Source organism: Macrobrachium rosenbergii, chromosome 51 (assembly GCF_040412425.1).
Source record: "Macrobrachium rosenbergii isolate ZJJX-2024 chromosome 51, ASM4041242v1, whole genome shotgun sequence".
NCBI classification, from domain to species: domain Eukaryota; kingdom Metazoa; phylum Arthropoda; class Malacostraca; order Decapoda; family Palaemonidae; genus Macrobrachium; species Macrobrachium rosenbergii.
The window spans coordinates 74,159,048-74,171,561 of NC_089791.1; the positions used below are offsets into that span (position 1 = coordinate 74,159,048).

The 12,514-nt window shown below is 37.0% G+C and overlaps 1 long non-coding RNA gene across 2 annotated transcripts; it reads left to right on the plus strand.

The window, feature by feature from the left end:
- The first annotated feature begins 543 nt into the window (after positions 1-543).
- On the plus strand, positions 544-11,999 carry LOC136833576 (uncharacterized). 2 transcript variants are annotated; one of them, XR_010851523.1, is made up of 3 exons: positions 544-879; positions 11,082-11,271; positions 11,623-11,999. It is a non-coding gene; the product is annotated as an uncharacterized lncRNA (long non-coding RNA). The 2 variants fall into 2 exon arrangements; XR_010851522.1 differs by having other exon boundaries at positions 544-801.
- The last annotated feature ends 515 nt before the right edge of the window (positions 12,000-12,514 follow it).

Genomic DNA, 12,514 nt, shown 5'->3' on the forward strand with positions numbered 1-12,514 from the left:
GTGACACACACACACACACACACACATATATATATATATATATATATATATATATATATATATATATATATATATATATATATATATATATATATATATATATATATATATATATACATATATATATATATATATATATATATATATATACTGTATATATATGTACATATATATATATATATATATATATATATATATATATATATATATATATATATATATATATATATATATATATATATATATAATTTATATATAAAGAGCTTGATTTTCCTGACATACTTTTACCAAGTTTTTAAATTCAAGCATTAATTTAGTGGTCGTAGTGTTGGCAGGGGTCAAGGGCCAATTTTATGTATCTTTTTTTAAGAGTTGGTCTCTCCTTGAATGCCACTGACCGGCTCCGGGGTGCCGCAAGCGTCTTCATCCTGGGAATTATAATTTTTCTCTATTACGGTGACGTAAATGTTGCCTCACGTCCTGCGCTTGAATGTACCGTAGTGGAGTGCATGGTGGGCCTGACTAATGCTGCGCCAGCAGCAATCACAACATGTGATTGTGGTGACGTGTTCCGGGTCCCAAGCCACGTCTCCCGGTGTAAGTGAATCCAGCTCCACCCCATCGGCTCATTTGCTTAACAGCCTGTAATTGACGTATTCACGCAAGTTGGTGTGGCAGCCCCCAGAGTGGAACCCAGCAAACAGTTAACTCGGGTGTGACGCCATCCTCCCGAAAGTTGTTCACCTCTTCTTCGCTGATGTCTTGATGGATTCGGTTCCGCTCGTGGCTCAAAGTCTCTCGGTGGGTTTATTGTTCTCCCTTCGTGACGTTTGGATAAGTCTCATTCATCTTTATGCGTTCACTCACACTGACTACTTGGTACGTGTCTTCAGCATGGAAGCTTGAAATGCTGTCTGAATGTGTATTTTTCGTACTTTGAACTATATAACTAAAATATGATGATGTCAGTATAGCATGCTTGTTATGACCTGTAGTGGCGACAGAGCTTTCAGTTTGCTCTTTGTGCAGTCACTAATAAGAGAGAGAGAGAATAGTTGGAGAGAGGCAAAGAAGTGTGCTCGTGGATGTGAGAGCTATCAAGTGTGTGCGTGTGTGTGTGTGTGTGTGTGTTCGTCTCTCTTCGTCGCCCTCTCTCCAACCCACGTTTTCTTTGTTCGTTATTGAGATGTGGCCTTGAGTTTCCCTGCCATCATAGAAAGGTTATGGATGGTGCACTCTTGATGGAAACACATCAAGCAAGCGCTCTTCCACTGAAGCTTCATTTAAGTATGTTCTGTGTAAAGTGGGAAGAAAAAGAACTATGTTTCGTATAATATTTTGCGAGCGACTAGATCTGTAAGATATATAGAAAATGAGAATCGTCAAATTACCGTCGAACGAAACTTCCTCTCTCTCTCTCTCTCTCTCTCTCTCTCTCTCTCTCTCTCTCTCTCTCTCTCTCTCTCTCTCTCTCTCTCAGATGATTTTCGCTCTTCCCCCTTCATAACATTTATGATCATTATCCGTACAACGTCCACCTGCCAAAAAGCCTGGAACTTAAAATGCAAGGTTTATCGTCATCCGTCAATCCAGAAACTGCAGGGGAACCAGAGCCCTGATCCCGATATTAATAATATATTTTATTCCAAAGTATTTTGGTCGTTATTTATGAAACCCGCACTTTTCTTTTACCTGCTGCAGGCATTTCATGAGAAATTTATGGAGTAATGTGTTATGTTATTACAAAATCATTTTTTATCACACCATAAAACATCTCATGTGAGCGAGTTTTCATGTAAACGGGCACACACGGGTGTTGAGTGCAGAATTACCTCACCCAAATGTACTCCACGACTCTCCAGGTGCTTACCTCAACCCCCATCCTCGAACCCCCTCCCTCCAGTTCCCCGGCATCGCGTTACCAAGCTTAGGATATCTGCTCGCCTCGGAGTCGGGACTTCCTTCAGTAGTTGAACTTTCCTTCCGTTAGCCAGTGCGTGGAACCGACCAACTAAAGTCCCATGAGAAATTGTGTATATATATATATATATATATATATATATATATATATATATATATATATATATATATATATATATATACAGTATAATATATGTATAATATATATATAAATATATATATATATATATATATATATATATATATATATATATATATATATATATATATATATATTTAAGGGCCAGAAATACAATGATTTATAATTTTTTTATGTGCCATTTTTAGAAAAATATTAAACTTAATTACAGGAAGTCTTAATATATATGTGTATAATATATATAAACGTGTTTCGATCATAGCATGACAACAACCAGTCGACCCATCTGGGAAGGGTAGCATGGTTAGATGGGATCGATAAAAAATGAGTACGGTGAAATGCGCGCACATACACACACGATGCATTCTATATATATATATATATATATATATATATATATATATATATATATATATATATATATATATATATATATATATATATACATATGTGTGTGTGTGTGTGTGTGTGTGTGTGTGTGTGTGTACATATGATATGTATATGTACATATATATATATATATATATATATATATATATATATATATATATATATATATATATATATATATATATATATATATTATACATGTGTGTGTGTAGATACATAGTACCCAATTATACAACTGAATTATCTGCAATATTCAAATAATAAATAATATATAGTCAAGTGCTTTTATCATGATGCAACGATGTACGTGTTATGAAATAAAAAGTGGGATGGTAAATTTTTTTGAGAACATTTGATCAGAAAGAAGAGCATAATTCAAAAGTTCGTCAACTAGATAACTGTACATTACTTGGCCTTTGGCACTCTACTCTTTTACAGAGTCCGCGTCACCGAGCCATAGGGTGGAAGCATCATCGTACTGAAATTGTGACGGTAAAGGCTTTTATTACCTACAAAGCAGAGAGCGCTGTATTATACTGTACACTGTTTCTCGCATTGATTCACCTCTTAATGATACCTGGAATTATAGAGCGTTCATAATGCAATTAGAAGAAAAAGTCTCTATCAATGGAAAATGTCCTAGTCTGACCCAGCGCCGGGACGTATGGCCCAGTTTCATATATTCAGTCAAAAGTTGTCTTACAAACCAGTTTATAACACAATGTGCAATGCCTGCATCCATCACCTGTTGTCCTTTGCTGCATGCTCAAAGGAAATATTTCCTTGACTGAATATGCAGTCATAAACGTTTACATTTAATTTACTCGAATTCAGTCCACCTTATGCAAATTCATTTATTACTCATTCTCACGTTTATGTGGTTTATCATTTGCCTTCTAATTTTGGATTCAAAATCTACGGGGTTTCTACACAAAATTCCATTACGTTATATTGTTATTTAATATACTGTATATTCCGATACGAATGGGTATCGTAGCGCGCACATTTTCTTCCAGATACGTCGAGAGAATGATCATGAAATGTAGCCTCGTTTCAGATGCGCTGCAGTTCATTTCGTGCTGACGTGTGTCCGGGTCGCGCCAGATTATCGAAAATCCCCAAGATTAGAAAAACAAAAACGTGTTGTTCTCTTACACACACACACATACCCATTTATCACATCACACACACACACACTGTAGTCCTGACACTTATTATCAACAAAAAACGGTAACATATATAAAATATATTATTTATATATATATATATACGTTTATATATATATATATATATATATATATATATATATATATATATATATATAGTGTGTGTGTGTGCATTCTTTTTATAACTCAGGTTGGAAGTAAGTTTTCTTGCTAGAATGACTGACCGCTAAGTTCAAAGAGTCAAAAATAGAAAGTAAAAATGGTAGTAATGTAGACATACGCAAACGCACATTTGAGCGGATTTGTAGTGCTCGTGAATAATTTCCACGTAATTTTGCGTATATTATCTATCCTACAGTCTCAGGCTTCTGCAGTTGATTTTCCTTCTGTCATGTTGACTTGGATTCATAATTTTCTGTGTACAAGTATAACGTATAAAATTGTAGACATCCATGTTTACATTCGATAAGCTCGAGAGAGAATAAATAATAGCCCTCAGCAGTGGGTAGTAGCAGGTAGGCTTGGCCTCCTCGGCCGGAGAGCGCAGCTGGTTGGGTGTGGAAGGTATAGGGAGGTCTGTTACCCACCCCTCCCTAGGGGGGAAGGAGGAGTTAGATGGAGAGGGGGAGAGGAACCCCCTTCCCCGCCCAGGGCAGCCATAGCATCAGCCTTAGAGCGTGGCCATGACGAGCCGACCTGGGGAGGGAGAGTTTCTTTGTTACTTTGTGGGGTTTATTCTCTCATTGGCATACCGCACAACGCGTGGCGCCGCTGCCATTTCCTCTGCCTGTAAAGCGGTTCCCTCTTGACGTTTCTCTCGTCATAATATTATATTTATCAGTTTCCAACGAACTGTTTCAAAATATGGCGGTACAGTACGAGTCACTGACTGCATCTCTACGCCATTCTGAAAGAAGGAAACAAGCAAACGGTGTTTTAGGCTCCCAAAACACAACGGGGAAATAGATGGCAGGAGGAGTAACTGACCTTCGTCACGTTATTCGCGGGTTTGTGTTCTCTTTGAGTTTCGCTCTCTGCCGGGATGCCATTTTGGCTTTCTCTTAGTTTCTTTTTTTCTCCGATGATTTACACAGAATAACACGAATGCGCTCTTCTGGGAAGCCTTGTGCAACTTATATTCTATATCTCATAATTACGATGATTTTCTCTCTCTCTCTCTCTCTCTCTCTCTCTCTCTCTCTCTCTCTCTCTCATACATTACTAAAGAAGGCGAAAGTTTGCACGACTATAATTACGAAGATGTATGGATTTGGTGCGTTGCAAGCAAGAATCACATGGAACCAGATGTCGCTAAGTAGTAGAGGAACTTTTGGGACGGTGTTATTGCATGTACAGTAAGCATGCTGTACCGGATGAAGAGAGAGTGTGTGTACAACCAACCGCGCCAAAAACTTGACCCATCTTCACCCCTGTCGATCCATATGTCATCGTTTCAGGACGTTATATCAGTTCTGCACATTTCGCTCTATAATAGCATTATAATAATAGTATAATATTTAGATTGGTCACCTTTTTTGTACCATAGTCTGGTTACAAAAGGTTGAGACTCGAAGGCGATTAGCAATGTGCCCTATTTTCTTAATGTCCCTCAGAGTTTTCTGGAGTAAGGGTGATAATCTGGTAGATTTGACAATGTTTTGAGCGGCGGATCACAGTCACCTCCCTCCATTCGTCAGTACAAAACAAAACACGAAGATGAAAACTGTACTTGAACCCTGCTATACAATTTATTTTTAAGTGGCTCAATACAAAACTGGATTAAAAGTATGTATAAATAAGTAAATAATTGTTAAATAAATATAAATAATTACTTATATATAATATATATATATATATATATATATATATATATATATATATATATATATATATATATATATATATATATACATATATATATGTATATATATATATATATATATATATATATATATATATATATATATATGTGTGTGTGTGTGTGTGTGTGTGTGCGCGTGTGTGTGTGCATTTGCACACACAAACGTACTGTACATATATATGCACACATATACTACTTCAAAACAAAGGCACTTATAGGTGGAAAGTACGTTCGAATATGGTCATTCTCAGGATTAATCTTAACCTCGAAGTCTGTCTTGAAGTTGCACTTTTTTTGGTGTAGGATTAAACACCTCCTCTGGCAAAATGGGAAACGCGTCAATGCCGTTAATTACAGGAAAGTCTCTACTCTTCGTAGCTAGACTATAGTAATAATGTTTGCAGAAAACTGTAGAATCTCTCTCTCTCTCTCTCTCTCTCTCTCTCTCTCTCTCTCTCTCTCTCTCTCTCTCCGAAAGAGTTATCCCCCAAAAGTAATAGCTGATAGTTTCAGGATATTTCTTTGTTTAACCCCAACATTTAGTGAGTCAGGAATTGACGGAACTCTCATGTGCCTGACTCATCTCGTATTAACATTTTATCAATAATTAAAAAATCGTAATTATTATCTCCTTAGTATTAGAGACAATAAATGTGTTAATGATAATTGCATGTTTATTCTGTTACGTACATGTTTGTATCGTATATACTTAAAAGGTCACTTACTTACAGTCGACCTCCATTTCGTTATTTTCTTTCTCTCTCTTCATCTGTGTGTGTGTGTGTGTGTGTACCACACCGCTCTTAGAATATTTGATTTATACTTCCTATTACCCGTTCATATCGTTGGCCCTTGACCTGCCCCAGTGTCGTGTGTTACTTGTAATGTCACAGATACCTTTCCTCCTCCTCCTCCCCTCGCCCCGTGCTTCTTCTATCACAGAGCTCATCCGCTGCGACCCGTGCTTCCAGTATGTTCGAATCACTTTGACAGACTCCTTAAAATATCCCAACCTTGATGCTCTTGCGACTTCCAACTTTTATATCCATTAATGACATGACCATATCCCTTTGATTAGGTATTCTTGTGTCAGTTTTTAAATTTGTCAATATGTCGATCAACATCATTCTACCATTAACGTTTTAATACTAACTTTAATCTTGAGTCCCTGTTAAACCTCCCTTATTGCAAGCATTTGCAAACTCTCATGTATTGTTTACTACGTACCAGCACCATCTGAGTCGGTGCCATTATCGAAAGGACACGAAAAGCCATTCTAAACAGAATATGGTTTTACTGGCTTTCTCTTGCATTAGCTCAGTGACCTTTATTGACCGCATGCATTAAATCAGGCTACTTCTTTTCATATTACAAATATGTATGTTCTTGTTTATTAAATGACAACCTTTAGAACTACATGTACCTACTTTATATATATAGTGTGTATATATATATACACTCTGTATATACACATATATACAGTATATATATAATGTGTATATGCAAATGTCATTTTACTCTACTCTAACAGCATTCTTGAAATCAAAAGTGCGTAAAAACCAAATTAACGTATGGAGACCATATATTTTGGTTGACACTATTTGAACCATGTTCACTGGCACTTGTGGACAAAAAAAAGAGGCGACCAGAGTATTTAGCATATTATGGAGGCGTGGAATAACGAACCTGGCAGGATCAGGGGAGGCTAGCAATCTCTTTCTTGTCTTAGGGAGGGTCAAGACGTCGTTCTTCTTCAGTTCTCGCTGGCGCGTACCAGGGTCGCTTTCTCTATGTTCTGGATCTGTTGAAAAGCTTTAGACATGAGAAACAATCTCTGCAGGAATTCTACAGTATAATATTCAGAATGCAGTTTATTTATAAATCATTTGCTCAAGACCGTTCGTCAAGGGGTATCGGGGATCCCACTAAAGTCTCTTATCATAGAACTTTCTCTTTTTAGTTGATGGATTCTATGAGTAATATCGAATGCACCATGAGGGAAAATTTTTGTAGCGAGTGTACATGATCCAAGAATGGGAAGAAGAGTGCAAATGAGTTTTTGGGTTCTGGATTGAGGGAATTAAGAGGGTTGTTTGTGCTTGGTAATTTAAATATAAAAGATGACAAGTGACCAAGAAAGAAATTGGGGAAAGTCCTAAAGTGGATGAAAATGAGGGAGTTTTGTGGAAATGTGTTTAGAAACAGACTTGGTTGTTGGATGTGTTGCTAGGAATACTCGCAACAGAGGCTTGATTGTTAAGAATATTGATAGGCATACTTGGAGAAGAAAAAAAGGTGTGAAAAGTTTGCTACATTAAGTATTAGTACAAAGTAGATGAAGAACAAGTTTGTGATTGCAATTGTGGAAAAAATGAGCAGTTGGAGATGTATCTGATCATTATTTGGTTGAAGCGAAAGTCAATAGAGATAGTCAATATAGAAAGGGTGTAAGAGTGATTGTAAATGTATTTAAGACAAATGAACCTTATTAGAAGAAAATAAAAAGAGCATATCACGGGAAACTGGATAAATTATAGACTAGGGTTCAAGACTGGGAGGTGGAGGGGTAGAAAAAGAGTATGTGAATGCTGGAGGGTGGTAAGAGGGAATAAGAACAGCAAGCGCTGCGTTGAGGAAATGAACAGTTTACGGGAAACAAGGATACTATTTGAAGTGCAGTTGCATGACAGAAGAGATGATCATTTACAGGTGAAAAGGAGAGTGAATATGGTTGTCAAGAAGAAAAAGAAAAAAAGAAGGCAAGCAATAAAAATAGAAGGGGGAAGATGAGCACTAACTTGATGGAGAATAACTTGTTCTACAGGGAAGTAAACACAGAGAGAAAGGTTAATGAACAAATGGATCTTAAATGAAATACTTGGTCTGGAATGATAATTTGGAGATTTGTTCAATATGGAAGATAGATGAGAGCAGAGCTCAATGACGCAACAATGAAATGGTCTAGTGAATGCTTTTGGTAGTAACTGTTGAGGGCTTAAGGAGGACAATGTAGAGGATGAGGAATGAAAAGTCACCAGTGATTGAATTTTTGCAGTATGATGGAGGTAGTATGAGTGGACTGGTTATCTAGAGTCTGTAAGGTGTTTGGAATTGAGAAAGGTTTCAGTGTGTTGTAGGATTTTTATTGAGAAGGTCAGATAGATGGTAGGGTGAATTTTTCTTTATGAAATACTTTTGTGAGAAGCTTGAAAATAAAAGGGAATAGTAGCATATGGCAAACGTAGACCTGGAAAACCTTGTGATAAAATTAGTACAGAAGCAATGCAGAGGGTCTGTACAGAAGATAAGTTGGGAGAAATTACATATTTTTATGGTGGGGGTGAAGCTTGCGATCAAATGTGTAGATATGAGAGTGACTGATAGGCTGTAAAAGTGGATCTGAGATAAGGGTGTTATGTCCCCTTGGCTGTTCGAAGTCTTTATGACTGGAGCGATGCAAGAAGCCAGAAAAGGAAATTAGATGTACGTGCTAAGTCATAGGATAAGAAAGTGAGTTATTAATGGACTGTGGAGTGTATTATGTTTGTAGATATGGCACTACTTGGGGATGGTGAAAATACACTGCAAAAAGTAATAAAAAAAAACCTATGAAAGTATTTGCAAGAGGAGTTAGTTGAAAGTACGTAGATGTGAACAAGATCAAGGTTATGAGGATAAATGGAAGCTTTAAGGGTCGGGTATTAATGTTATCATGGATGGCTGAAGACTGAAAGTGGTAGATTCATATAGATATTTTGGAGTAAATATAGCAGATGATGGTAGGTTGAGTGTGTGTGAAGCAAGGAAGGATTTGTGCCAGAGACATGCAGTGTCTATGGAAGTCAGTGGGAATGTATTAAGGGATTGGATCCACCTCTCCTTTACTGACGTATATTTTGGCTGATATGTGCAAATGACAGAGGAAAAAGATGAAGCTGTTGAAAATAACTGCCTTTGTGGTTTATGTAGCACACAAAGATTTGAAAAAAAGTAAGAAACGTGGAAGGATGTAGGTATTAAAAAGTTAGCTTAAGTGAAAGGACGGGTCAAAGGGTTTTGAGATGGCTTAGTTATTTGAATGAATAGAGGATGAGTGGTTGGTGTAAAGGGTGTAAAATTCAAAAGCGTTTAGAATGGGAAAGGAAATTTGTTTCCACAGTTTCCTTTCACTTTTCCCAATTTGTACTGTATCATCTGCAAATGTTAACCATTCCACATTCAGTTTACAGTTCATTTCCCAATTCCACAAATTTGCACCTACATCAATGTCCTTTTTCTGACTTCTTGCACAACAAGAAAAAATGCTCCACAGATAGGATGAAAAATTAACTGGAAGGGAAGGACCATAATACCCAGGAAGAACAAATGTGTATGTAAATGATGCACTGTGTGTACAGGTGTTCGACCCACCGCTGATGAACCTACTGTACAGATGTGTGACGCAGGTAATGTTGTGAAGTTTTTTGCATAGGGGTTCATCAACAATTCCACAATTGAAGTAGGCAGTGGCCATTTAAGCCCCTCTGGAGTCACCTTCTGGAAGGGGAAATAGTTGATGTTTGAAAATAATATATATATATATATACAGTATATATATATATATATATATATATATATATATATATATATATATATATATATATATATATATACATACATACATACATACATACATACATACATACATATATATATATATATATATATATATATATATATATATATATATATATATATATATATATATATATATATATATATATGCATATATATGTATATACATATATACATGTATATGTATATATGGGTCCTCAAATTCCTGTGTCTAGGAAGCTTTCTTTACCAGCTTTAGGTCCGGGCTTATGTTGACCAAATAAAGGAATTATACAATGTGTCTGATACTTGATTATGGTGTGTTTTTCTAGGGCAGAAGGACATTAAGCTAAGAGCCTCATCTTTTGAGACTTGGTGAGAGTTGGAGGGTTAACACCAAGGCCCAGGATTTATAGGCCTTAACAAACACGTTCTGGAGCCATATGAGCTAGATGTAATGGCATGCATATATATATATATATATATATATATATATATATGCATATATATATATATATATATATATATGTGTGTGTGTGTGTGTGTGTCTGTATGTGTATGTATATGTATATATATATATATATATATATATATATATATATATATATATATATATATATATATATATATATATATATATATTCTTAAAAATTTATCCCTCCCTCATCTCACAGCCAGTGAGCAATTTATCCTTTGATGCATTTTCTCCTTTCATTTGCTGTGGGGCCAAGGAAACATGGTGGGTGCAATAGAACTGAGCGGTTTTTGAACCAGAGAAAAGCAGTTAGAGCCAGTGTTTCACTCATGTAGGGGTAGCCTCCCACCTCAGCTGACCTGGGATAGACAATAGGGACCCCCCTTTCACCCCCATCACATGATGTGGGAGTAGCTAGGCCATTGTGGGCATGGGGGACATAGCCAGGCTATGAGATAACTAGGACCTTAACCTCTAAGTACTTAATCTTAAGGCCACTTTTCCTCCACTCCTTTGCTGGCTGTATGACTTTTGCAGATCAACGGCAGGCCTACACTTCGAAACAAACAACCATGGAAGGCGCGCACTGTTTCCCGGGAAGCAAGCGGAGGCCTCCAGACTCCAGACTCGGACGCATGTCCGGCGCTTCCTTCCTTCTACGCTGGTGAAAGCTAACTTCTGTAACCGACCAAGTCTCTCGTGTTTAGTGCACACATCTGCAGGCCAAGTACGTTGATTGCAGGTAGTCAGTAAGCCAGCCCTTTCCCTCCCCCCTGAAATTCCTTGGTTTTTCCATTCCTTCAAACTTCAATTTCTTCCTCCACAAAAGCATTTCCTTCGTTAAGTCACCCTACTTCGAGCAGCCCGTAAATCGCCCTGTGACTTGTTTTGAAATCAGCTTAATATGATTCAGTGATAAGTATTCAAATATCCCTTCCCCAGTGCAAATTAAGGGCAAATTAGTCTAAGTGATATAAGTGTTTGTTTCCTTCCCTGTGCAGAGATTTATGGCTTAATGGATAGCAGGGGAGATTTCCTTGCTCTTCCATGTTGTACTAACTCCGGCCCTCTCTTACAGGTGCCATCATATCTTGCCCAGTCTGCAAATATATGCCCCACTAGTGCTGACTGCCATCGAAATTTGGCAACCATTCCTGATCGCAGCCTGATCGCAAGAATCCGTTGTCCCCAGAGCAATCATCTTAATTAACTGATTACCATTACCCTGGAATCCACCCTTTCCAATGTATTACCATTTGTGACTTGATGTAATTTCACAGTAACAGAGTCATTTGTTATACCGGGGATTGTTGCATCTGTGGCCCCCTCCTAATGACAGTGTTTGTTTGTAAATTACTGCATTATTGCTGTATCATATGTAATTTATGTGCTTATAAATGGTTTGCCTTGTACATTCTTTCTTTGGTCTTGCATATTTGCCCCATTCTATGTAAATAAATCCCTTTTAAACTGTAAAAGAATTCTAATTCCAAATGGTGACCTTCATTATTTACGTAAATCCAGGAAGTTTCTAAGGTGTGTTTCCCATAGTTTCTCCTTTTGTTCATAAATTTGGGACCCTCTTGGTACGACGGCAGTCTATAACCATAAATTGTTCCAATTCCCTCCTGCACCAAGGACCCAGTTTATGACAATATATATATATATATATATATATATATATATATATATATATATATATATATATATATATATATATATATATATATATATATAGCCTCGATGGCTCGGTTGGTAGAGCAGCAACCTCAGACTTCATAGAGGTCTGTGGTGAGGGTTCAATCCGCGCAGCCGACCGGTCAGAGAAGGCAGACACTTTGCTATCCATGTAGACACCCCGGGATTACGTATGTAATCAACGGATAGGTTTGCTGAAAGCAAATGGGTGTTACAGACTAATACATACATAAACAAAGCCACTCCAACATCTTCTAAAAAACATAACAGAC